A 27,135-nucleotide genomic window follows, 5' to 3' on the forward strand; every position below is an offset into this window, starting at 1 on the left:
AAAAGCTGAAAAATCAGCAGTGTATCCAATACATGTTCTACCCACTGTGTGTGTGTGTGTGTGTGTGTGTGCGCAAACAGATAGAGAGCGAGAGAGAATATGTTGGACTGCATCTGCATCCATACGATTAAAAACCGTCTTGTTGAGCTTGTTATCACGTGCTCATCTGTTTTGGCATTCAGGGAATCTACAAAACTATACATAACGTGTGCGATGCATCCAGGAGATTGGCTTTATTTAGGAAAAAATACTTATAACCACAAGCTTATTGAATTATTTTCCCTCTTCCTGTCATTTTGTCTATATTTATTAAACCATATGGTCGAGAAGCGTCGGCTGCAGAACGAGCCATTCAATGAGCTTTTTATTCAGTCGCACAAATTCAAAAACGGCCTGATGTTGAGCTTGGAGGCAGCCTGAGGTCCACCTGGACCCTCTGGAGAGTGTGTGTGTCACCATCGGTGTCTCCAGACCCTCCATCCCGTCATGTCTTGCTGCTGGCCTGTCGTTTCCCGGCCCCTTCTGGACCCGCCGGTCCCTGGAGGCGGAGGTGGACCGGAGGACCAAAGCAGGTAAGAACCGGCTCGGTTCGGAGAGGCGTGAGAAGCCGCTGATGCTGCCGTGGCCTCCTTCCTGGGGAGGGACGGGGATTTGTGGTGTTTGATTCATTGGGATGTGACTCGGCTTCAGAGGAAAAACACGCACATCCAAAAAAATGAAGTGATTTATTTTACGTTGAACTCAAAAAGCCTGTTCTTGTACACGTGACATTTCACTCCCCATATCTGTCTACAGTAAACCCTTGTTTTTAGCGGGGTTACGTTCCAAAAAGAACCCGTGATAGGCAAAATCCGTGAAGTAGAAACCTTTATTTTATTTTTTTTACAATTATTATACAATTAAATACTCTATCATACATCGAAAAGAAAGAACAAACCATTTTACAGGCTCAATCATTTGTTTCACAAATAAAAGTACTGTACTTTAGAAACGTATTTTTCAACAAATAACTTCTGCACTGTCAAATAATCATTTTAATAATGAATGTGAACAGAAGGCTTCAAATGGCAGAGATTAGCTCCGCCCACCGCGACCCGAGTAACTCGATTAAATGGGAGAAAATTAAAAATGATTATGAAAAAAATTGCGGACAGTTGCAACCCTTTTTGCATCCTTATTAAAACTTCTTGCTGCTGCCGTCCTTATGGTTTTTTCTTCCTTCTTTATGGAAGGAACGGAAGATTAATTTATTCCGTAATGCCGACCTCCAGCCGCATAGCTTTTAGCTTCCCTTAGCATGTCCAGAAGTTTAACTTTATCTGCCATAGATAGCATCTTCCGCTGCCTTTTGGGCCCTGCAAGGTGCTTCTGTCGCTCCAGAGCGTTTTGTCAACATCATGGGTTTTAGAGAAACTCCAAATTGTGAGAGAATTTGCACGTACGTCATGTAAATTCGTCAAGCTGTTTTACGTACGTGTACATATTAAACTGCGACGTTATTGACGCACAGGTAGAGAAGAAGCGGAGTGGCTTTTTAGCCAATCAGAATGCAGAACACAATGCACCATGCAAATCCAGGAAGTAGCGAAACCGTGAAAGGAAATAGCGAGGGATCACTGTATCTGTTAAATTGCAAAAATGTAAAAAGTATCCGTCTCTCGGGTCGGCTCTGGAAAAGCAGTGAAGATAATGTCATAATCATCATATATCCAACAAGAGGTGCGCGGGAAAAAGAAAGGACGGAATCAGTCACATGATCATTCTCTTAAAAAATGGCGCGGCTATAGCATCACCGGTTAGCATCTGGGAAAGGGCCGATGTTTGCTCGAAACGTCACGAGAATACTTTTTTCGTGTTTATACGTACGATAAATAATCTGTTTGGAGCACCTTTTGCCGTGCTTTTTTTCAAACTCCACCATGTGACCGGGCTTCGCCGTCCTCTAATGAATGTTGACAAGTCCTGGCTGCATGGAAGCGACTTAGCGTTGCTATTGACATTCTACACACACCTTCTGCCGCTCCCGCGTGGCCTCTGCTCATTCCCTCTCCATCACGTGTTTTCACACACACACACACACACATTCTTCTCTGTACATCTCGGGCCGTTTATCCCCCCTTCCTTTATCCTTCGCCGGCCGTTGTCCACCTGTGGACACGTGTCGGGGATGTCTGCGCCTCCTGCGGCCGTTCTGAATCCGGGGGGATTCGGTGTCGCTGCCCGAAACGCTTTTGGCCGCCGTGAGAAAATGTGCATCGATCAGTGGGCCGGAAGTTAAACGTTCTGACGACGCCATTGATTTCCCGTTGATGGCTGACGTGGCGCTCCCTGGAGTTGTGAAGCCTCTGATCGGGGGAGATTTCCGGCAAACCTTCTTTAAAAGGCCGACGCTTCGCGCGAGCACTCCCTGGTTTTAGACCGATCGGACGAAATGGCGGCACAGAGCCCTCGTCGGCCGCAGTGCCGGCGTTCGGCGTTTATCTTTTGGTTTGTTCAGCTGGTGGGCTCTGTCAGGACTCCTAGCAGGCCACGCTTTGCCGTCGGAGGTGGAATCTCAATGCACGTGGGTTAATTATCCCTCTTCTTTGCCTGTAAGGCTCGGCCTCCCCGCCGGGATCCCGGTTTACGGTGTGCGGATTCAAATCCCGTCACGATGTTCTCCACGCACACACGGCTTTCGGTGTCGAACGTCACGTTTCATCTGCTTGGCTGAGTCGGGCTTGTTTTCCAGTTGAAAATTCCAGTTGAACACACACCTGACTCAGAGCAGCAGGACCTCCTGATCTTCTGTGACTCCCATCACGTCAGCACCTTCACGACTCCGGATATTTAAGGAAGTCCTTTTGCGCTCGCTCGCTCGCTCGCTTTCCTCCGGAGCTGTAACGTTTGCGAGAAGGTGCGGAGAAGCCGGGATGAAGGTCCCTCCCGGGCAGTGTTTGGTTGTTTCTTCTCCAGCCTGGTCTGCAGGCTCTCTGCCGAGAAGATCTCCCGTCACATCGCTTTGCGAGGCGTTCAATCCCACGCGACCTTCAGACGTGCACGATGCTCTTCGGAAAAAGCGCAGCGGCTAAAACACAGGCCGGTAAATGTTAGGGATCTAAATTTAGATGCCGGCAGACGTACAGGGAGGAGGAGGAGGAGGAGGAGGAGATGGAAGCAGACCTACAGAGAGAAGCAGAACATTCGGAAAGTCCCTGTGGAGTCGCTACCTTCTGTGGAGACCTGGTCAAAGTTAGTCATCTACCGTGGACTCTGGAGACACAAACACCTGGAGACCCCGAGGGGCTCCTACTGTGGACCCTGGAGACCCTGGAGACCCCAGCGGGGCGGTGAGGCATGATTTCCAGAGGGGAAAATAAAAGCCACCGCAATGGACTTGAGAAAGTAGAGTAAATGCAGAAGGTAGAAGAAACCTCGCATTTCCATGTTCCTGCCCAGAAGTCCTCCTTTTGTATTCAACAAAAATAATAATAATTATTATTAGAATAATGATTCTTTTTCACTGTCCAGAAGCAGCAGAATACACACACACACACACACACCTTGCAAACCGTTTAATTTCCTCTGTGTGTGTGTGTGTGTGTGTGTGTGTGTGTGTGTGTGTGCGTCCACCCCTCACCTCGGGCAAAGCTACCAAAATATGCTGAGATCTGGTTTATGGAGAGAAAATAGAACCCGATGTGTGTTTGTGTGTTTGTGTGTCAGCACAGGAAGCATGTGTGTGTGTGTGTGTGTGTGTGACAGTAATCCATCTCACTTAGCGGTCGCTAACGTCGGCTCTCATGAATTGCGTGTTGAGAGTCGCAAGGAGAACGTCCTCCTCAATCTGCAGAGATGTTCGGACACCTCCACGGCGCCTGCGGTCGTGGTCGCTTCTCCTTGCCAGTGGCTGCGTTGGCGTCCCTCAGCCGGGCCTGAAGACGCGGCGCCGTTGGAGACGTGATGCTACGTCTCAGAGGTCGATCTGCGGTGATGAACCTCCAAACAGGCTAGAGATGAGAATGAGATGAGACGGCGCTTGATGTCCTGATCTTCTCGGTGTTGTCCACCTGGGATCCCGAGCAGATCCGTCAATTCATCCCGGAGCTGGTCGTGTGTTTGGCAAACAGAAAGTGTGTGTCCTGCGGGCGAGCACTCTGGCTTGGGCGGCCATGTGGCGCCCGGCGTCCGGCGGAAGAGCGATTAGCGATTAGCTAATGTGTCCGTCGTGATCTGCGAGTGTGCTCGGAAAGGGAAGGTCACTGTCTTTGTAAACACACAGCTACTGTTACGATCCATTAGCAACGGCAGCAGCCTGCAGCGGTGTGTGTGTGTGTGTGTATGTGTGTGTGTGTGTGCAGTCCTCGTTGAGACGGCGGTTGTCGTCACACTCCATCCTGGTGTGACGGCGCTCCTGCAGAAGGTCACCCCGGCCAGGATCAGATGTTTACCCAGCGGACTCTGTTTCCAAACCCGAGTCGGTGATGAACAGCCCCCGTCGCCATGGCGACATGGGATGGCCTCCTCTCCGGCCGGTCGGACCGATCGGGATCGGGTTCAGGCGTGCGCGGCGGCCTGATAAATTCCATTAGGATCAGCCTTATTTACATTTTAGCGACACAATCACATCCCGCACCATGTTTATTCATGGCCTCTTTGTTCGCTCACGTCCTCCATATTCAAAGCCTTCATGGTGGCGTTCACCTTGAAGCTCCTCCCTCTGGCGTCCGTCCACCTGCACCTCCAGGCTCCTCCGCTGAACTTTACCTCCTTCGCTTTCCCTTCTGTGAAAGGAAAATTACAACAATGAAGTAATTGCAGAGTAAGCAGCTGAGAGGTTGAATAGTGTATAGCGGTATATTAACATTTTATGGAAAATAACAATACATGCATTTAATTTAAATCAACAGGAACAAAAATATTTGTATATACATGTACACATGTACATGTATATACAAATATTTTTTTTTTATTCAACTAAAATAAATACGATATTACTGTATAGACGCTGTGGAAATACTTGTACAGAAAATATGGTGGTAATCACGATAAAAAAAAAACCAAAATGAAGTTATCAATTTGTTTATTCATTCATTATGTAGAAGGTTTATCCTTATGTCAGCTGATCCCTGCTGTGATTGGATGAGGGGCGGGGCTCACCTTGGCCTGGCCAATCACAGTGGCAGGAGACACACATCCAATCACTTTGCATCATGTGGGTTCTGCAGTGAATCTTGTGGAGCAGCTCCATGTACCTCCATAGTTCTTCTCCACATCCAGATAGAGTCCTTCTGGGTCTCCCCACCTTCACCTCCACAGAGATGCACTCCATCCAGAAGGAAAGCAAGTAAAGTCGGCGAGGAACGAGCAGGGTTTTATGTGGCACCGATCGTGTTCTGTCACTGGTTAGGTGCGTTACGTAGTCTAAAGTGTATAAACATCTGGGCCAGGAATTATTAAGTACCGAGGTCTCGAGGGAGTCCGACATTTAGCAGATGTAGATGTGGTGTCCAGAGAATGCAGCCTGGGGGCGACACTGGCCGGTGTCTCCCTGAGTCGGTCCCAAGCCCGGATAAATCCAGGCGGTTGCGTCAGGAAGGGCATCCGACATAAAATTTTGCCAAAACCAAACCTGATCGGTGGAGGTCTGGGTTAACGACGACTGCCGTTGATACCGATGACCTACAGGGAACTAATGGAAACTAGGCTACTGTAGGTCAAAGAAGGAAAAGAGTTTTTTCCAGAAATGACAGGAACATATGGTAACTTATAAGAGCGGAGGTAGGAGCACGCAGGTAGACTACATCTTGTACAGACGAGGTAACCTGAAAGAGATCAGTGACTGCAAAGAAGTTGTAGGTGAGAGTGTAGCCAGACAGCATAGGATGGTGGTTTGTACGATGACTCTGGTGACAAGGAAGATGAAGAGGACAAAGGCAGAGCAGAGGACAAAGTGGTGGAAGCTGAAAAGGGAGGAGTGTTGCATGGTTTTCAGGGAGGAGTTGAGAAAGGGTCTGGGTGGTCAGGGTGAGCCTCCAGATGATTGGACAACTACAGCTAGTGTTATCAGGAGACCGGTAGAAGAGTACTTGGGGTATCATCTGGAAGGAAAGTAGGCTTGACGGATGAATGAAGACATGCAGGAGTGTATACAGAGAAAACGTTCGCAAAGAAGAAGTGGGATACTGAGAGGACTGAAGAGAACAGACAGGAGTACAGGGAGATACAACGTAAGATAGAGATAGAGGTAGCAAAGGGAAAACAAAGGGTGTACTATGACTTGTATGCTCGGTTGGATAGTAAGGAGGGTGAGAATGATCGATACAGGTTGGCAAAACAAAGAGATAAAGATGGAAAGGATGTACAACAGGTCTTGATGATAGAGAGGAAAATGTATTGACAGATCCTAGAAGAGTGATGGGAAGATGGAAAGAGTACTTTGAAGAGCTGATGAATGAACAATATTACTGCTATAACAAAATAAAAAAAACTGCTGATAAAATAAATAAATAATTACATTAAAGTTAATGATTATCATTATTATCACTTTTATTTTCTTTATTATTTTTTTTTATTAGTAGTAGTATTGTTGTGAAAGCAGACGTGGACTAACGCTCCCGGTCACAGGAGGACCACGGCCTTTCACGTTGTCCATACAGAGATGCGGAAAACATCTTTTGATCAGCAGCCTGGAGACCCGGCGCTCCAGAAGATCTAATGCCAGGAGACGTCAGCTGGGTGATGAACATCTAATCCACCATCAGCCCAGGAATACAAACGTGTCCAAATCCCCATTTAGCCTAATTTTTTCCGTCAGTTTGATGAAGACGCATGGAGCCTCCTTGTCGTTCCTCTCATTAGTATCGGTAAAATATCGGAGTCCGTCATGTTGTCGTGGCACCGCAACAAGCCGCAAATAGATTTCTGTGAATCCGGCTCTTCTGTGAATGCATTCATCGGGTCGGTATCGATTGGTATCGATCATTAGCGGCGGGCGCTAATGTTTGTGATTGATGAGAAACAAAAAGGCAGGCTCTTATCTGCGTGCGCAGAGACGCCGCGTGAAATGAGCGTGCACGCCGCACGATGTGAGGAAACCAAACCGTGTGTGTGTGTGTGTGTGTGTGTGTCAAAGAGGCTAGCTATAATTAGCACACACAAACACAACTGTACCCGGCTCTGCATCCATTGCTGTGCGCACTCGTGACAGAGCGTTTCCTTTTCCGTCCTCGGGTTGAACCCTCCACGCCGTCAGGTGCGCGGCGGACGCTTCCTTCGGCGCCGCGGCAGATCTGGCGCCGCACAAACGGCGAGATCGGGCCTGAACACGACACGTGATTGTGGGAGATCTGGAGACGCAACTTTGCAGTGGGTTTTTTTTTTTTGAAAGGGCAGTTCAGGTAACGCTAACTCTTGCCTTCCCTGAAGGTATGACATTAATTAGACCGCTGTGTTTCATTACCGTAACACACACACAGACACACACACACACACACATCCTGTTTGATGTCTGAGCCCACGTGCTCAGCCTTGCCCTCAGCACTCATTATGCCGGTTGCAGGTGCCGCTGATCCCGGGGGTTCGTTACACTCAGACGAGATACAAACACAAACATCCACTCTCGCTAATCCGAAGCCCGCTAGCTGCTCGCGTGTTCGCTAACGCTACCTTCTCCCCGAACTCTGTCACCGCGGTTACTCGGTTGAGGTCAGGTCACCTCAGGAAGCGACGGCTTGGTTCGGCTTTCTCCCAAAAAACACCACCGAGGTGTCGGCGCTTGTTCTTTCCTCGACCTGGCTCGGTGTTGTCTTGGCGGCGTCCTGCGGCGGCTGCAAATCTTCGGCTAATCCATTAGCGTTTGATGAACCCCAGGCGTGTTTTTTTTTTTCTCACAAAGTCTCTCCTCTGCGCTCATCAAATGCGATTATCATCTGCTTTCTTTCATTTCTCCCGAAAGTTAATTGTGTGTATTTATGGGTTTAATCGGGGGGTGAGATTGGGATCTTTTTGCCAGGAGAAGCCGGAGGACACGAACACAACTGGTGCGCAGCGACCGGCTAAATCCCAGCAACCTCAGTGGTTAAGATCCATCTCAGGAGGACTCGCAAGACGAAAAGCGACCGTGTTTTAAACGCCTTCTGATGGAACGCCGCTGAAATATCTCAATCTGATGCAGCGTCGGCGCGCCACGAGTGACACGAGCCTTTGGCTCAAAACTCAGAACCCCCGGCTGATCCCCCACGGGCCCATTAACACCTTCTTGCTCTGCCGCCGTCGGTGTGTGTGTGTGTGAGTGTGTGTGACGGCGGAATGTGGTCCAGCGTCCAGGTGATGAAAGCACCAGATAAGTGGAGACCGTTTACGTAAAGTGGAGGAGATGGAGGAGCTTCCAAGAGCTTGCTGATAAATATTTCTCTGTTATCATTAGCGCTCTCCTTCTAGTAGCGCTGCTGCCGTCGTGTGTGTGTGTGTGTGTGTGTGTGTGTGTGAAGGGGTGAATGCTTACCAGTGTAAAGCACTTTGTAACCGCATGTTATGAAAGTGCTACTTAATTGGAGGGCGTTTGCCGTTGCATTTGAAACCGGAGGAGGTAAAGTGACCATCATGGCGGTTGGACGGCTCCACGAAGCCGTCTTATGGCGGTGATTATCTGTCCATCACCGTAGCAACAAGGCCCTGCCAAAAAGCTCCACAGAAGCCGAGCCCGTGTTTTATTTACAGTTACCCTTGTTTTTTGCGGGGTTACGTTCCAAAAAGAACCCGTGATAGGCAAAATCTGTGAAGTAGAAACCTTTATTTTTTTTACAATTATTGTACATTCAAATACTCTATTATACATTGAAAAGAAAGAACAAACCATTTTACAGGCTCAATCATTTGTCTCACAAATAAAAGTACTGTACTTTAGAAATGTTTTTTTCAACAAATAACTTCTGCACTGTACTGTCAAATAATAATTTTAATCATCAATGTGAACAGAAGGCTTCAAATGGCGGAGATTAGCTCCGCCCACCGCGACCCGAGTCATTGGATTAAACGGGAGAAAATTAAAAATGATTATGAAAAGAATGGCGGACAGTTGCAACCCTTTTTGCATCCTTATTAAAACTTCTTGCTGCTGTCGTCCTTATGTTTTTTTCTTCCTTCTTTATGGACCGAATGGAAGATTAATTAATTCCGTAATGCCGACCTCCAGCCGCATAGCTTTTACCTTCCCTTAGCATGTCCAGAAGTTTAGCTTTATCTGCCATAGATAGCATCTTCCGCTGCCTTTTGGGCCCTTTTGTCGCTCCAGAGCGTTTTGTCAACATGATGGGTTTTAGAGAAACTCCAAATTACGAGAGAATTTGCACGTACGTCATGTAAATTCGTCAAGCTGTTTTACGTACGTGTACATATTAAACTGCAACGTTATTGACGCACAGGTAGAGAAGAAGCGGAGTGACTTTTTAGCCAATCAGAATGCAGAACACAATGCACCATGGAAATTCAGGAAGTAGCGAAACCGTGAAAAGTAAACCGCGTTATAGCGAGGGATCACTGTATTCCTCTTCTTGGTCCGGCCGTCTGCCGATTGGAATTCAGGACCCCTTTGTTGCTTTTCCTGATGTTTGTTGGAAGAAGCCCATTGAGCTGAAGACCTGGACAGACAAAGACCAGGCGCCTGCTGCTGGAGAGCATCCCTGATATCTGATTATCCGTGGCCTCCACCCACACATCCCTCACCTCGGCGGTCCCACGGCAAGGAGGTGGACGTGGGAAACCTCACCGCCGTGGTTCCCGTCCGGACCCTGCACCTCCTCACAGGACCACGATGGTGCAAAGCCTGATCAGAAATACCGTGGCAACGACCACAAAGAAGTCTACATTGGACGTCATCACGGTCAGAGCTACAAACATATGAACCTACAGAGTAGCTTGTTCATCATTTTATTGGGAGCAGTGGACGTGTTTTGTTTAAAGTATCATAACAGCATTCTTTACAAATACAAACTGTAGCATAGAAAAAAAGCACATTTAAAAAAAAACGTTATAATCTCCTACCTTTACTTATAAACGAAGTCCATGCGCCGCTGCTTCTGTAGCATCGATAACTTGCTTGTTGAAGTCTTCCGTTTTCTTCGGTTTTAAAAGTCTCTCTGTCTCCATGGAAATCACCACCGGTGAAGACGGTCGTCCTCGATCGGTCCTGTTCCGACTTTATGTTTTGAGTCTTTTTGGTGCCGAGAACGAGCAAATGGGAACAGTTTGAATGAGATCCTTCTGGGCCAGAAAGTGGAGAAGCTGCCCAGGAGATTCACATTCATCCCTCTGTGTTTGTGAGCCATACAGACCCATGAGATCGGCAAAAAATAGTTGGATGGCCGCACTTGACTTGCTAACTGTTTACAGTAGCTTGCTAATGCTAATTGTATTATTCTGTTGCCGAGTAGTAAGAAGGATCCCCGGGATCAGCGGCGCCCCCTAACATGAGGCACCGTCACTGCCTGCCTCACTTAGTGTCTCTTCGCAGTCGTTACAAGAAACACGTTACATTTATTGGCAAAAAATATTATACGCATCAGCTAAACTATGGAAATTTAGTTCATATATTAAAAGTGTTTTTTTTTTTTTGGGTGATATCCATAGGGACAGCAATACGGTCTGAATGCATAGCATGTCAGCACAGTTAGCTGGCATGCTAACTGTCACCGCACGTCTCTTTTTCATATGTGAACGGTAAATGTGATTTTTTTTAGAAAAACAACAAAAAATGTTGAAGTGGAAAACAACTTAAATATATACTAATTTGGTTATAAATATTCCCATTTAATTCACTTTTTCATTTTACATATTTTTCTTTCCGTGATGTCAGGTGAGGCGAGGCCTCCAGCTGCCTCCAGGGAACAGTTTCTTGATGCAGGAAAATGTTTCCCGGGCGCAAGGGTTCAAATCATTTGTAACAGTTCATAGTATTTAATCTGATTACAACGATTACACTTTATATTCGGCAATGACAATCATTTTTCACTCTAATAACAAAAGAAAACAGAAAACAAATACAACAGTTTTGAGGGTTTCATAGCTTCATTAGCAACGCCGTTCACCGCAAATAACACATAGCGGGCGCAGAGCTCGTGTATTAGCTGTTGCGATGAACCCGTTACTTGGATAGGAATCTTGATATTTTCTTAAAATGCAGCTTTTTCTTGCCGGCGGTCCGCGACGCTTCCTCGCCGTCGTCGTTTGCTCGTTTCCTCCCGAGAAAGCTCTCCGGTGACTTCTGTTCCTGGATCAAGGCCTCGCTCTTGGTAGCTAATGTGTTTGTTAAGTGCGGCAGTAACGCAAAGGCGGAAACAGTGGTTTTTCAAAATAATATTTCCGGGCATCATCTGCCAACAGAGTGACTGACTGATGGGCTTATCTTTGATGCAGGAGCGGCTTCAACACATGGTTTCAAATGCGTGCAAATGCTAAATGCTAACACTTCGGAGGCCCCGGGCGGCCCTCGCAGGCTTTACCACCGCTGGTTTTCTCCGTCTGTTAAACGGCGTTTACGTGCCGCCTTGCGAAACCCGCCACCGAGGGCACGTCGGTGCAAACACGTGGAAGTCGGCGCCATCGCTGCCGTCTTCATCTCCGCGCACTTTGGCTGATAGGCGGCTATTTCATCTGCTCTTCTGGCCGTGCGAAAGATGATGGGAAATGATAAAAGGGAAGATCAAGGAGGAATAAATTCCTGAGGACAGATAAGACGGCGCTGCTGCCAAAGTGGAAGAGAAAGAGAAGAGAAGAAATTCCACGGATGCGAATACGAAGGGAGAGGCGGCTGGAAATGGAGATCCCCGCAGGTGCGTCTGTCGCTGGGAAATTAGATCTGCACCGGTGGCAGAATGGAAAGGAAGCAGAGCTTCAGATATAAAGCTGGATGGTTCCTGAGAGGTGCTTATTTTCAACAGGAGAGCACCTGGAAGGAAGGCCACGTTTTCCAGCCACGTCTTCATAACAGCGCTGGTGGAAAACAGAGGAGGTTCAGCGGAAGATCCTGATCGGATCCATGTCAATGACAGGGTGACGGTACGATGTCTCTAGATGAGACCAACCGGTGCAGGATGGGCGGGATGGAGAATGGATCAATGGATGGATGTTGGACACCCAAGGCGATGTACAATCCAACCCACGTCACTCCCGCATCAGCGGCGCTACCTTCCACGAGTGTCCGGTGATCCCAGAAGATGCCGGATCACGATTGCGCCGCGTGTCCCTGAAGCCGTCTGAACGCAGCGGTGATGCTAGCAGATGCTAGCAGGAGTCGGTCCACTCCAACGAGCCCAGGATGAATTATACTGACAGCTTTTGTTTTCCTCTAAATAGCAGAGCGCTGTGGTCCAAGAGCCGCCCGGTGTTTTGAAGGGAATCAGGGACGACACGGTGAACGGTTGGATTTATGTGACGCCCGAAACAAACCTATGATTAATTTAGGGTCGGCGGCGGCGGCGGCTTTGTGCTGCGTGCCCGTACTATTAATCACCTGTCTCATTTGGACAAAGCGAACATGCATCAGACGCATTTCGGCTGCGCGTTCAAACGTGTCCCTTCGAATATAAGACCTGAACCGCCGAACAAGAACCTGAGCCAGGAGGTCCTGATACCCCTGGGAAAGCTTCGCTGATAGCTGTTAGCGCCGGAGCCCGTGGATACAGGCATCGTCTCCTCATACAAATATTCACCTTCTTGTTTTAACATCTGGACATCTCAGGGTCTGAACCACTGAACTCTACAATATTCATCTTATACTTATGTTCTTACAAATCCGCATGTTTGTTTTTGTTGTGTGAGCCGGTCCAGGGGATTCGGCGGGACGGATCGTATTTACCTCGGCGCTCCGTGGAGAAGTCACAGGTGTATTTTCCACCGTGCAGAAAACGCCGGACGAAAAGCGACATCTGTGCGTTGGCGCTGAGCTCTCAGCGGAGATGCTGATTGGCGGAAGGGTCTCAAGGTTACCGCCGCAGGATGTCATCTGCAAAGAATAATGACCGGAGTCGTGAGACCCCCCGTTGCCGAATCAGCAGGGCCATCTGGATCATAATGAGCTATCAGTGCTACCGGACTCGCCGTCATTACCGTCCCGACTGATATACATCACAATTACCCGGGAGTTGTCGTCCGTCCAGCGCCACCGCGGCGCGATCATCTCCCGCCTCTTTCGGTGCCGAACTGTCGTAATTGTGTCGTAGTCAACAGGCGGGCGCGACACGTGGACGTCCAGTGACGTGCAGTCAGTAGAGGCATCATGGGAAGAAAAAAAAGTAAAATGAAAAAATAATTGGAATGGTTCTATTTAGTCAGTGATTTGTACTATAAAGTTATTTTCAACCTAACTTCACCATTTTTGGTGAAAAAAGGGTTACTTTCAGCGTTTAAATATGAAGAAGAGGCGTGCGGTGACGCGGCAGCCAGAGGAGCCGCTATGGATTGCGAAATAACCGCACTAAGACATGAAAAAAATGTCCACACTTTAGCTGATGTGTATAATTTTTTTCGTCAACAACCGTAACGTGTTTCTCGTGCCGAGCGATCATAAAGTGGCGGCGAAGACACACTAAGTGAGGCACGCAGTGACGCTGCCTCATGCTAGGGGGCGCCGCTGATCCCAGGGAGCCTTTTTACTACTCGGCTAAAGAATAATAGAATTAGCAATAGCAAGCTACTGTACTCAAGTGCAGCCATCCGGGTATTTTTTCCTCTTGCTTGGCTTTATTTCCAAAATGGAGGATTACAAAGCTAAACTGAAAGAATTTTCTAAACTGGACTTCCAGTTGTAGCAGGAGATAATAAGTAAGGGAAGACCGACTCCGGCGCTAACGGATTAGCTTCAGACTAGGAGACGGAAGACTCTGTCTTTTCAAACGGAGCGGTTCACTCCAAAAGGCTGCTGTGTGGATGTCCAGTAAGAAAGAGCCTTCTCTGCTTTTCCTGCATTCTTTTCTCAACTTCCGACAATGTCTGGAGTCACATGGGATGTTGTGACCTAAAGAATCCGCAAAGAAGCCTCATCAAACATGAGCGGTCGGCCGCTCACATTCAAAGTCAAATCTTGCTAAAAACATTCAGGATGTCCAGGATAGATTTGGCTTTGAATGAACAGCAAAGACTCAACATTAGCATCCACAATGCTAAGCTAAAGGAAAACCGCTCAGCGCCGCATGGGCCTCATTTATAAGTACGTTTTTTTTTAATGTGCTTTTTTTCCATGCTACAGTTTGTATATGTAAAGAACGCTGATATGATATTTTAAACAAAACATGTTAACTGCTGCCAATAAAATGGTGAGCAACTTCTCTGTAGGTTCATATGTTTGTAAATCTGACTGATGACGTCAGAGCCTCACCAGCCATGAACTTCACCTCACCGGTATCTTCAGACCTCCAGCATGCTGCTTTTAATTCCCCTAGCGTTCCGGCTAACGGCTCTCGGTCTACAACACATTATCGCTCCATCGAGTATCTTTCTTTCCCTCGGAGGCCTTGAAAGTTCTCCAACTTCTGCTCCGCTGCCGGAGGTTCTGGCGCTCACCACGCGTACGCTTGTTATTCTTCATGTCGTCCGCTGTCGATTCTCCTCCGCCGCTGGATCTTCGTTCCGGTCGGACTAAACGTGCGCCGTTTCCGAGGTTGAGTGACTCATATCTCAATTCGCCGCCGCGCTAATCTCTTCTTCAAGCGCCGCGACGACGTATCACGCTTATTGTGTGTGTGTTTGTGTGTTCACACTCGAGCACCGTTAGAGAGATGGGATAAGCCAGGCGATTGGTGTAGGTGTGCAAACACGAGGTGATCGCATCGGCGCCCGCGAGGAGGAGAAAGAGAAAGAGAGTCGGGCTGATTCATCTTCCCACATTGTGACTCACCGCCATTCGTCAAGCGTGCGGTTTACATTTCAAAAGGGAGCTAAAGACGCATGGAGAGCCAGACGGAAATAATGGGGAGAAGAGAGCGGCAAATAGGGAGAAACAAAAAGTTTGATTTTCACGCCGGGAGCCGGAAAGTAGGGCGACGGCCGGGAGGACGGACGAGGAACCGGCCTTTTAAGGTCCACAATGTTTTTTTGTTTGTTTGTTTAGAAATTTATTAGGACAGTGTACAAAAACATGAAGCACAGAGGCAGAGATGTTTGTACTAGATTGTAGCTCATAGCTAATTTCCATCTGTAGTCCTGGACAATACAAATATAAAACTGTATAAAATAGACAATATATATAAAATATACAGATAGGCAATAAAATAACTATACAATATATAAACAGGCAATAAAATATGTATTTTGCAAGTTGAAAGTGCTATTGTTGTGATATTGTTACTTTGGTGATCTGGGGGCCATCAGATGTGACCCAGAAGGGAAACATCTGATGGTAAAATACCCGTCTGGCATTGTTAGCGTTAGCATGTTTGGAGCTCCAGAATCCAATTTGTGAAAATCAGTCATGTTCTTCAGATTGTCTGGAAGCCCATTCCATTCTTTGATGGCTTTACGGGAAAAGGCAGATTGAGAAAAGGCTGACTTCCTTTCAGGAACATCGCAGTCTCCTCTAGACACCGACCTCGGCACTGGACTCGTGAGTCGGCAGCGAGGCTTGATGAAGGTCTTAAGAGGCGTTATGAAAGATTTTGTGGACCAGACGGATATCAGAGTACCCGATCAAGTTGTCGAAACTTAATATTTTATATTTCCCAAGATATGGTAATGATGGTAGCGCCTTGGCTTTTTATCAAGAATTTTTAGGGCTTGATTATGTAAAGATCTCAGAGATGTTAGGGTTGTTAGGTGAGCCTGAGACCAGGATGATATGCAATATAAGATGTGGGATATGATGGTGGCATCATATCCCACATGTGAATGTCTGTGAAGGAGCTTTGCTTCCATGGACGGCCGCGATTCTTCCCTTGGAAGCTGGAAATGTGAATCTTTGTCGTTGTCGAATCCGGTCAGGTGAGGCAGGTCAGGCTCTGCCTCACCTGTCGTTATGGCAAATAAAAAAACCCGATCTTACATCGTCTTACATCGCCTGCAAACATCACACGCCACAGAATGTGTCCAAATCGCAAATGTCACACTTTCAGCTTCTCCTTCCTGAGTTCAAGAATAATATGTTAACATTAAGTATGAAATGAGATGCTTTATCACCGGTGAAGGAGATATTCTTGAGGAAACAGCTCCGCCGTGTTTTTATACCCTGAAGATTTTGAAGTAATTTCTTCCGTTTTTTGCTCTTCTTCCGGCTAATTTCCTTTCCCTGACAAGTTCAGGGACGATCAATCGCCGGTTTGCCCGTTTGTGCTCCCATGATGTCGAAAACAAATGGATTTAACGATTCATTCAAAGGGAGAGAGTGTGTTTCCATAAAAGTGTCGATAGAATTCTAGAAAACAAACATCAAAGATCATCAATTGAAACGCTGTAGGTATTGCTGCCGCAGCTCGGGTTTGCGCGCTCACTAAAGTATTCATGTGTTTCACAGAGGCTGGGAGGCACACACACACACACACACACACACACACACACACACACACACATTCAATGCACTCGTCATGGCAGGGGCCTGATGAGTTCTCCATTTCTGTCCAATTAGTGTCTCACAACAGACTCTTAAATGCAGCTGATGAGCACTCAGAGCCGCCGCACGGAAAATGCGGCGTGGCGTGAATTGTCATGTGACCCCCCTCCTGCCGCGGCGCCGTCGCTCTCGACAGCCGAAACATTCGTCTCAGACCCGCGGCCCTATTTAACATATTTATGCTACACGGCACTCCGTGTCCTGGATGGCGGGCCGTGTTTTGGTGACACGTGTGATAGCTGAGGTTTAGCATCGACATAAAGCTAACGCCGCGCTAGCCGATCCACCCGTCACATCTGCTCAATATTACAAGGAACGGGAATGTTAGCGCTGAAAGGTGTGTTTGAACGTGACGCCGCTGCCGCCGCCGCCGCCCCTCCCCGGCAGCAACAATCTACTAATTCCCATTAGCGCCAAAGCCCGTTGCGCTAAAGTGATTATTGGCGTAGGCTTGGCTCATCAGCCGACCAATCACGGGGATATTGGATCCTGAAAAGAAATTAGTAATGTTTTTTTTTTGCCGCAAAATGAATCCGTGACTCCGTGGGCGGAGACGATAACCCTCGCGAGGTACTCGGGTCTCGGCGACGCACAAATCGAGGTTCACAAATCTGTCATTTTTCCCTTTTGGCTCCAATCTGCAGCCAAACTGTCAGTCTTCAACAGAACGAGGAAACAAAAACACAACAGGCCACGCTTTCACCTTGTGCTTTCTGAGCATGTCACGCTGGAGAGCATTCACCTCTCCAGCCCTTCTCTGGACCACCACTGCAGCACAGCAGCTCCTCTGGTTCTGCGTTCCTGTCCAAGGATGCAGATGTTGCTAGGAGCTGATCTTTGAATTTCAAACACCTTCAGGCCTCAGAGGAACCTCGGAAGTGAAAACCTGCTTGGCTGTAAAACGCTTTCTTCTCTGGATCGGGACCCGATCGGGTTCTTTCACACCGGGTGTTAGATTTGGAAACTGAAGACGGCTGATGGCACATACATGCTAAGCTATCATTCATTCATTCATTCATTCATGCTGTGTCAGAGTGGATCTGCAGAAACATCCAGCCTTCACCTTCCTTCTGAGGAGGTGCAGAGACATCGGACAGGAAACTCTTGTCTTCTCATCCATGAGACATTTATGAACCCACATAAAGATGCGATTTTGTCTGCAAATCGCTCGGAAAATATTTCCCGTCTCCATCCTTTCGTTCTCTTTCTTCTCGTTGCTTCTCTTCACGCCTTCCATCAGCATCCTCCTCTTCCAGCCGCCTCCACCCAGACATCTCTCCCCTTATCTTTCATTTCATCTTTATTTGATTATGTTTTCGGCGGCCGCCGTCGTCTCCGGCTCCCCTGCCCTCGGCGTCACCCCGTTTCTGTCCGCGATCGCATCTTCCGCCCCTGTCGATAAAAATATCCCCTGTTGTCAAATTGCATCCGGTAAGGGAAAAGCGATGGAGGATGCCGAGTGGACGCCGCGCCGGTTCTGAACGTCACGTTTCGTGCTTTTTGAGAATCTGCTCGATCTTCTTCTTCTACCGAGCGGAAAATCTTTCTGGTTGAGACGGTGTCAGATGGTAAACAGCCCGGAGCCATATTTACAGGGTGGAGAACGAACCGCCGCTAACGCTAACGCTAACCGTCAACACCGTCTCCCTGCCGTGCACTGGCTCGCTTTGCAGAAGGACGTTCCAAGATGAAGATTCCAAGTGTTCGTCGTCGTCGTTCTCATGGTTTGGAAGCATATTTCCGCCACCTTTTGTCCTCGGTGAGGTTGGACGGGTTCGGTAGACTTTGAAAACCTGCATCAGAAGGAAGGTTTCGTAGGTCTGGCATGGAGACGATGGGAGCGCAGCTTCGAGTGTCGTCGTCTTCTGCTCATCCGTGTTGTTCAGAACCTCCTGCATGTGTTTGGACGGCGGGAGGAACCTGGAGAACCCTAAGGAAGCCTCAGGATATACAATGTCAAACGCCAAAACGCCAAAATCTGAAGCTCCACGTGGCCGCAGAGGATCAGGCGCTGACGATGGCATCATCTCCTTTCGGCTATCATTGAATCTGGTCTCATCCAATCCGGTCCCCTCAGACTCCCGGCCTTTAACATCTGGTTGCGGCGACACTGTGTTTATATCTTCAGATGCAGGCGAGAAGATTCACTTACCTTCATCGGATCTCCAACAATTTCCTTCGGGATTAATAAAGTTGTTCTTATCTTATCTTATCTTATCTTATCTCGCCGTGAGGCTGTTGCAGAAAGAACCGCTGAATCTCCGCTGTTTCACCTCCGACCGCTCGTTCAGGAGGATGATTCGAGCGCAGGTATTTTTAGCAAACATCAATAAGTGACCTCACCTTGGAAGTAAACGGATAAACAACCCGAGCAGCTACGTTTCCTGTGTCTGGAGAACCAATCGCATTACTTCAGGGCAGGTTATCTGCGGGTTAATTACTGGCCGAGCAGCTCATTATGGTGACCGGCGAGGTGCACCGATGGGCGCGCGGAATCGCCGCTAAAACGTGTTTTTGAGTGCCGGAAAACTGCCACGTTTCTAACCAGTGGTGGAACCGAGGTTCTGGATTTCACGGTGAGGAACACGTTAAAGACGGGGTTTCATCGGCATCGGGAGGTCACGCTTTAAACATGTGGTTCCGAGGGTGAAATCCACACTTTATCACCTTCTCTGTGGATTCTCCGTCTGAAAGTCCAAGCTGGCACCTCCGAGGGCTTTTACAAATGTCAGCAGAGATCCGCTGAGATGTTTCTGATTGAGCTGCAGGACATCGTTTGCTGCTGCATGGACGTTTAGGTGGACTGGAGATCCAGCAGAGCGGGAGAGGACATTTACAGCCGCTGAGATATTTTGACAGTGAAGAGGAGGTTCTCTGGATGGACCTCGGATGGTGCTTGTACAGTGCGGTGAAGATTATGCGGTTGTTGGAGGTTCCTGGTGTGGAGTCTCCATGTTCTCCCTGTGTCTGGTGGGGTTCTGCAAGGTTCTCTGGGTTCCTCCCACAGTCCAAACACATGCAGGAGGTTCTCTGAAGACCCCATATTGTCAAAACATGCAGCCAAAGGGTGAATAGTCTCAGGTCTCTTTAGGTGCCAGTGAGGTGTGGTGAGGTTCATGGCTGCTGAGACTCCGATGTCATCAGTCAGATTTACAAACATATGAAACCTACAGAGAAGCTTATTCACCATTTCATTGGCAGCAGTTGACGTGTTTTGTTTGAAATATCATATCAGCCTTCTTTACATATACAAACTGCTTAGCATCGTGGATGCTGATGTTGAGTCTTTGCTGTTCATTCAAAGCCAAATCTATCCTGGACATCTCCAATGTTTTTAGCCAGATTTGACTTTGAATGCGAGCGGCCGGCCGCTCATGTTTGATGGTCGGAAGTTGGAAAAGAATGCAGGAAAAGCAGAAAAGGTGCTTTCTTACTGGACATCCACACCGCAGCCTTTTCGTGTGAACCACCGCGTTTGAAAAGGCCGAGTCTTCCGTCTCCTAGTCTGAAGCTAATCCGTTAGCGCCGGCGTCGGACTTCCCTGACTTATTATCTCCTGCTTCGACTGGAAGTCCAGTTTAGAAAAGTCTTTCAGTTTAGCTTTGTAATCTTCCGTTTTGGAAATAAAGCCAAGCAAGAGGAAAAAATACCCGGATGGCTGCACTTGACTTGCTAACTGTTTACAGTAGCTTGCTGTTGCTAATTCTATTATTCTTTAGCCGAGTAGTAAAAAGGCTCCCTGGGATCAGCGGCGCCCCCTAGCATGAGGCAGCGTCACTGCGTGCCTCACTTAGTGTGTCTTAGCTGCCGTTTTAAGATCGCCAGGCACGTTACGGTTGTTGACGAAACAAAATTATACACATCAGCTAAAGTATGGAAATTTAGTTCATGTATTAGTGCAGTTATTTCGCAATCCGTGTCACCGCACGCCTCTACTTCATATTTAAACACTAAATGTGATTTTTGTTTTTAGCGATTCAAAAAAAAAAAAAAAAAACACTAAAAATTGTGAAATTAGGTTGAAAATAACTTTATCGTACAAATCACTGACTAAATAGAACCATTCAAATTATTTTTTCATTTGACTTATTTTTCCTTCCATGATGCCAGGTGAGATGAATAAATAAACGCCAATGAGGAACGGGAGTTCAATAAGAAAGGACAACAGCCCCGCTGGGATCGTGACTGCGATCGTTTATCGTGCTTAAATATTCATCCCAAATCACGGCGACGAGTGGTCGGCAAACAGAAAGCTTCGGGGAGGACGGCGAGGCCACATCGGCTTCTTCTGAGGAGATGAAAAGGAGGTTTGAGGATTGTTGCCGTTGTGTTTGGAGGAGGACGACCACCGAGGCGGCGTGGACGCCCGTAAAGGGCCGTACTTTGAAAAGAAAACACATAAAATGTGATCCGGTTCGTTAGCCTTTAAATAATAGTTGTTGGTATTCCCAAATTTAATGAGATGAATTAAAGTCTGTGGGATTAATCCGTCCAAAGCTGGCCGTTAAAGGAGGGTTTTTAAACGGTGAGAATATCTCTGGAATTAGTCGGCGAGCCTTAACGGCCGTTCTGGCGGCGCCGCAGACGGTCCCGGCTTTTCAAGCGGCGTTTTAAGCGTGGCTCACGCCACTTACTCGCCGCTCTCGCCGTTTACTTTCCCCGCATCAAGTCACGGCACAAAACAAAGAGCCACCGCTTCGCTCAAATGCCGTCAGCTACAGATGCTGTGGATGGAGATAGAAAACAGAAGTAGAGCTATTTGTGTAAACGTCTTCTTCTCGGAGGGGTCGCCCTGCTGACCTCCGGGGTCGCCGTCACCGTTCCTCCGAGGCGAAGCCCGTCCAGACGTGGAGGAAACCGGAGGCGCCTCTGCAGGAAGCGATAGTTTGTTAGTATTTCCTTCGCGAGGCGGAGAGCGTTTGATATTCAGGACAGAAGCTCCTGCACGGAGACTCAAAGGAACTTCAAGCGGCTGCACTTCAACCCCGCTAGCATACCTTTGGGAAGTCCACGGTTAAGGATTTATTTTCTACAGGTTGAAGGCTGGATTATTCAGGAGCGCCACGACGCTCGGTAGCGGCTGTGGTTATACAACCGTGAAGGAAGCGCGACCAGTTCACGGCGAGAGGAGAGCCGGCTGATTAGACTCCATATTGACTCGCATCCAGCGGCGCCGATACCTCCCGGGGCTTCATCTGAGCGCCGCTATCTCCTCGCGCAACCCCGGCCCATTTGCATAAAGTTGGTGTTGAATTAATTTTATGCAAATGTGCATTCGCTAAAGAGTCCACGGACCCTTCGCTAAGCAACGCATCCAACCCTGGATCTTTATTGGGGAAGAACTTCGCCCGTCGGCAGGTCTCTGCAGACACTCGTCAGAAGAACGTGGTTTTGGTAAAGGACACGACGCTCTTCTTGTTTTAGGGAGTCGAGGGTCCGGCAGCAGGGATGGAGGCGAGGCTTGGGGAGGAAAGCGTTTGTTTGAATGGACGACAGCGTCAAAATCAGAGGATTCGGATAAAGGACGCTGTTCACGGCCTGTTCCGCCTGCTCTCGAGCTGCCGGAGTCGCCTTCGTAACGCTTGCTTTCCGTCTCGCCTGCCGATGAGTGAACCAACCGGTCGGGTTCTAATGGAATCACTCCTTTCATTGAGGAGCCTCGAAGAACTCTGTGATCTCCGGCGATGGATCGAACATGAGTATGGATTTTTGCCGCCGTGTCCCGGTTGATCGCTCAGTCATGCAGAGTGCGGTCGGACCGGATCGATGCGGAGACGCTATCGTCCGGCATCGGCGGGACCTTTTCATTCATTCATTATCTCCGCCGCCCATCCTGCGGTCCGGGCCGGGGACGATCCTAAGGTAAAATAGAGACGCTCTTCCGTTCACGCTGTCATTCGCAACACGTCTGGACAATGCAGGGTCTCCAGGGAACCTCCTGCAGCTGTTTGCATACAACAAACCGACGGTTAGCAGCATCGCGCGCTACATGCTCATGCTAATACAGCACATCCCCCGGTCGGGGCTTAAATACAGTGATCCCTCGCTATAACGCGGTTTACTTTTCACGGTTTTGCTACTTCCCGGATTTGCATGGTGCATTGTGTTCTGCATTCTGATTGGCTAAAAAGTCACTCCGCTTCTTCTCTACCTGTGCGTCGATAACGTCGCAGTTTAATATGTACACGTACGTAAAACAGCTTGACGAATTTACATCACGTACGTGCAAATTCTCTTGCAATTTCTCTAAAACCCATCATGTTGACAAACAAAAGCACCTTGCAGGGCCCAAAAGGCAGCGGAAGATGCTATCTATGGCAGATAAAGTTAAACTTCTGGACATGCTAAGGGAAGCTAAAAGCTATGCGGCTGTAGCTCGGCGTTACGGAATGAATGAATCTTCCGTTCGTTCCATAAAGAAGGAAGAAAAAAACATAAGGACGACGGCAGCAAGAAGTTTTAATAAGGATGCAAAAAGGGTTGCAACTGTCCGCAGTTTTTTTCATCATCATTTTTAATTTTCTCCCGTTTAATCCAATGACTCGGGTCGCGGTGGGCAGAGCTAATCTCCGCCATTTAAAGCCTTCTGTTCACATTGATGATTAAAATTACTATTTGACAGTACAGAAGTTATTTGTTGAAAAAAATCATTTCTAAAGTACAGTACTTTTATTTGTGAAACAAATGATTGAACCTGTTAAATGGTTTGTTCTTTCTTTTCAATGTATAATAGAGTATTTAATTGTATAATAATTGGGAAAAAAAAAAAATAAAGGTTTCTACTTCATGGATCTTGCCTATCACGGGTTCTTTTTGGAACGCAAACCCCGCCAAAAACAAGGGTTTACTGTATACAGAGTTGTAAACAGTGTCTGCGACACAAACACCAACAGCCTGCTCGCCACCTGCTCACCACGCGCCGGTGCACACGCTCGCTCGGCAAACGCCGCCAGTCTGAACGGCGAGAATTGGCCTCCTCAGGACGCCGCCGCCATCTTTAAATGGAGGATGGCGGTCTGTCGCTAAGCGGACGAGTAGATTCCAGGTCAGTCAGACGGCGGCACGGCAGCCGAGGCGGGATCGGAGCGGCGGGGGAAACTCCGAGAAATAGCCCGCCTTGATCAACATTTGGTTTAAAGGTCAGAGCTTTTAACTGCAAAGCAGCTCTGGGGTGTAAAAACCAAAAAAGAAAAGAAAATCCAAATGAAGGCAGCGGGAGGCCGTGGAGCGGCCGAGCACAATGGCGCCCCCGGAGAACGCCGGAAAGATCTAATTTTATCGCGCTCGGCTCGGCTTGCGGGAGGAGCAAGGTGGCGGGCGAAAGGAACATTCCGGAGCGCCGGAAAAATATTCACGCGTTCATCCAATCGTTTCCGAAGCCGCCTATTTGAGGTCGGTTGTGGTTTATGTCGTCCCTTCTTGGCCACGTGGTAGAAGGACGTGTACGTCCACCTGACGTTCTTGCACTGCGAGGTGAATTCTTTGTAAAACCGTCACATATTGATATTACGATTTCCTCTTTTGTGTTCCCGACGCCGCCGATCTACAAGCGGAGTCTTTCCATCTTGGCGTTGTGTTTCTTCTGTGTCGACGCCGTCCGAGGCGCGGCGTGAATTTAAATGTGAGGCGTTCAAAGCCCGGCCCGTCGTGGTGGCGGGAGGGAGGATATGGAGGGATCTCCGGGGCCGACGCCAGCTATTCACTTTGTGATTCGGCTGCCGACATCACATCTCCACGTGTGACAGAAAACCGTCCACATCTAGATTCCACATCCGTCCACATCTGGAAATAGATTCCAGTGTCCAGAGGACTCGTCGCCGCCGCCGCAACAAGCGGGGAAAATATCCTGATTGAAGGATATTTTGTCTGCCAGCCTTCTTCTCCTTTGGTTCTCCACCTTCTCCATCCAACTCTATTCTCTGGATCCTCCTCTCTCACACCTTCATATCTTCTCTCGCGACATCCTTCAATCTTCTCTTTGGTCTTCCTCCAGACCTCTTGCCTGGCACCTCCACCTTCAGCAACCTCCTACCCAGATCTTCACCATGGTTTGGACATGAACACTCCTTTGATCATGTCCAAAACATCTCAATTATCACTTTGTCTCGGTCATACATGTCCTGCACCCCTGTGACAGATTCCTCTTCTCCTTTGGGCTTTTCCCTTCAGGTGTCGCCACAGCGAGTCCACTTTCTCCATCTAACCCTATTCTCTGGATCCTCCTCTCTCACACCAACTACCTTCATATCTTCTCTCACTACGTCCATAAATCTTCTCTTTGGTCTTCCTCCAGACCTCCTGCCTGGCAGCTCCAATTCCAGCATCCGTCCACCAGTATCTTCTCTATCCCTCCTCTGTCCATGACCCGACCATCTCAGTCTGGCTTCTCTGACCTTCTCTCCAAAACATCTACCACGTGCCGTCCATCTGATGGACTCATTCCCGATCCTCTCCATCCTGGTCACTCCCAAAGAGAACCTCAACATCTTCATCTCTGCGATCTCCAGCATCATCTCCTCTTTCGGTCATTGTCACTCAGACGTCTGGGAGGAATCTTTTCAGGATCCAAACGTCTGCTAAGACATCTGTTTTATTTACCCGTAAATTTGCCAGAGCAAGAATAAGATAAATGAAACCAATAACTGATCTCTGAAGAAACAGGATCAATTAGCTCTGTCAGTATTTTCAACCCCATGTTGTGTTAAATCTCTGCACACGCGGGTCGCTAATGACAACAACGATAATCACATCCAGGTTCCTTTTCCGTCAGGCTCGGAGGACGGATGCAAAGATAGACGGATTGTCAACAACGGAGTACGAACGTCGTACGATGAAATTGAGTTTGGTTTCCAGGCTCCGCAGTAGGAAGAGCAAACAGCAGTTAGCTAAGATTGAATAATATGACATATGTTACATAATGTTGTGATGAATAAAATAATAAAATAAAAAAATGCAGTAAAATAAATCATAAATAAAATGCATCGCAACATAAATAAAATTGGATAAAATAAAATAAAGATAAAATAAAAAAATGTAGTAAAATAAATCATAAATAAAATGCATCGGAACATAAATAAAATAGGATAAAATAAAATGGAGATAAAATAAAACAATGCAGTAAAAAAAATCATAAATAAAATGCATCGCAACATAGATAAAATAGGATACAATAAAATGAAGATAAAATAAAAAAATGCAGTAAAATAAATCATAAATAAAATGCATTGGAACATAAATAAAATAGGATAAAATAAAATGAAGATAAAATAAAAAAATGCAGTAAAATAAATCATAAATAAAATGCATCGCAACATAAATAAAATAGGATGAAATAAAATGAAGATAAAATAAAAAAATGCAGTAAAATAAATCATAAATAAAATGCATCGGAACATAAATAAAATAGGATAAAATAAAATGAAGATAAAATAAAAAAATGCAGTAAAATAAATCATAAATAAAATGCATTGCAACATAAATAAAATAGGATAAAATAAAATGAAGATAAAATAAAAAAAATGCAGTAAAATAAATCATAAATAAAATGCATCGCAACATTAATAAAATAGGATAAAATAAAATGAAGATAAAATAAAAAAATGCAGTAAAAAAAATCATAAATAAAATGCATCGGAACATAAATAAAATAGGATAAAATAAAATGAAGATAAAATAAAAAAATGCAGTAAAATAAATCATAAATAAAATGCATCGGAACATAAATAAAATAGGATAAAATAAAATGAAGATAAAATAAAAAAATGCAGTAAAATAAATCATAAATAAAATGCATTGGAACATAAATAAAATGAAGATAAAATAAAAAAACAAAATATAGATTGAAATCACGGTATTTGAATATTTTACATGAAGAAGCAACAATTTTGTGTTCGGAGTCCCGTTCCAATATGTGCGTTCCACAGGGTTGTTGTCGTCCTGTCGTCGGCCTGCAGTTGTGTGTCGGTGGCGTAAAGCGAACCCGGAATTGTCGTCTTTGCTCACAAACACTTTCCTTATCGGCGTCTTCACATTGAAGGCGGTGTTTTATTATCAGGAAGTGTCTCACTTCACCGAGACCCGAGTCGGGATCGTCGCTTTGCTGCGCGTGCATGGAACTGCAACTGGAAGCTGAAGAGCAATCGCTCGCTTCCTGACTTTCCTACCTTCTCTGACCAACGGTGTGTGTGTGTGTGTGTGTGTGTGTGTGTCCTGGAGCACAGCTCTCTGGAAGGACCTCCTTCATGACGCCGTAGTTAAACGCTACGTTTCTACCTGCTACCGGCGCACACTTGCCCTTTCAGAGTCTCGCTAACAAGATGTTTCAGGTTCTCCGCTCCTTTTTCTGAAATGTTCTCCGAGGATGAGCCGTTTCAATCACGGATTTTAATAACCGCTGAGAAACCTTGCTGCTGTTTCCACAGCAAGCCTCAGCAGGAACCGAGTGGATTCCATCATCTCCCGGGATCAGCCAGACGTCCGTCCACCGCCTCACGCTGCTCCATTCACACCCGCTAGCGGGGAATGGCGTGATATCAGCAATGGAGTGTGTGTGTGTGTGT

General features: G+C 47.1%; 1 protein-coding gene across 12 annotated transcripts in view; it reads left to right on the top strand.

Moving 5' to 3' along the window:
• stxbp5l (syntaxin binding protein 5L) overlaps positions 1-27,135 on the top strand; it is a 95,634-nt gene that overhangs the window by 20,722 nt on the left and 47,777 nt on the right. The gene's annotated exons all lie outside the window — the stretch shown is intronic.

Source organism: Fistularia commersonii, chromosome 4 (assembly GCF_037954325.1).
Source record: "Fistularia commersonii isolate RoL2024-O1a breed Wild chromosome 4, RoL_Fcom_v1.0, whole genome shotgun sequence".
NCBI classification, from domain to species: Eukaryota; Metazoa; Chordata; class Actinopteri; order Syngnathiformes; family Fistulariidae; genus Fistularia; species Fistularia commersonii.